We start from the raw sequence: 283 nt of genomic DNA, 5'->3' as shown, positions 1-283 counted from the left end.
ATTAGTGAATTGGTGGGGCAAAAGTGAAGCCACTTAAGCGTGAACATACAAAAAACCTGCAGCACTTCACATGGTATTTTTTTTGTTTGTTTTTTATTTATATACCGCTATTCCAAAGATCATAGCGGTGAACAGCAAGTAAACTAATTAGCAAGTAAGCTAATTTGCCCCCAACAGTCTGGGTACTCATTTTAGCGACCTCGGAAGGATGCAAGCCTGAGTCGAGCTTGGGCCCTTTTGCTGGTCTTGAACTCGAAACCACAAGGTTGCGAGTTCAAGACCA

At 42.4% G+C, this 283-nt stretch overlaps 1 protein-coding gene across 5 annotated transcripts in view; it reads left to right on the top strand.

The window, feature by feature from the left end:
* The window catches only part of LOC121926189 (regucalcin-like), a 20,668-nt gene that overhangs the window by 10,592 nt on the left and 9,793 nt on the right, over positions 1 to 283 (top strand). The window lies entirely within an intron of this gene.

The sequence above is a fragment of the Sceloporus undulatus genome, chromosome 3 (genome assembly GCF_019175285.1).
Source record: "Sceloporus undulatus isolate JIND9_A2432 ecotype Alabama chromosome 3, SceUnd_v1.1, whole genome shotgun sequence".
NCBI classification, from domain to species: Eukaryota; Metazoa; Chordata; class Lepidosauria; order Squamata; family Phrynosomatidae; genus Sceloporus; species Sceloporus undulatus.
Note: the sequence above shows the minus strand (reverse complement) of the source record. Positions and strands in the feature narration are given on the sequence as shown.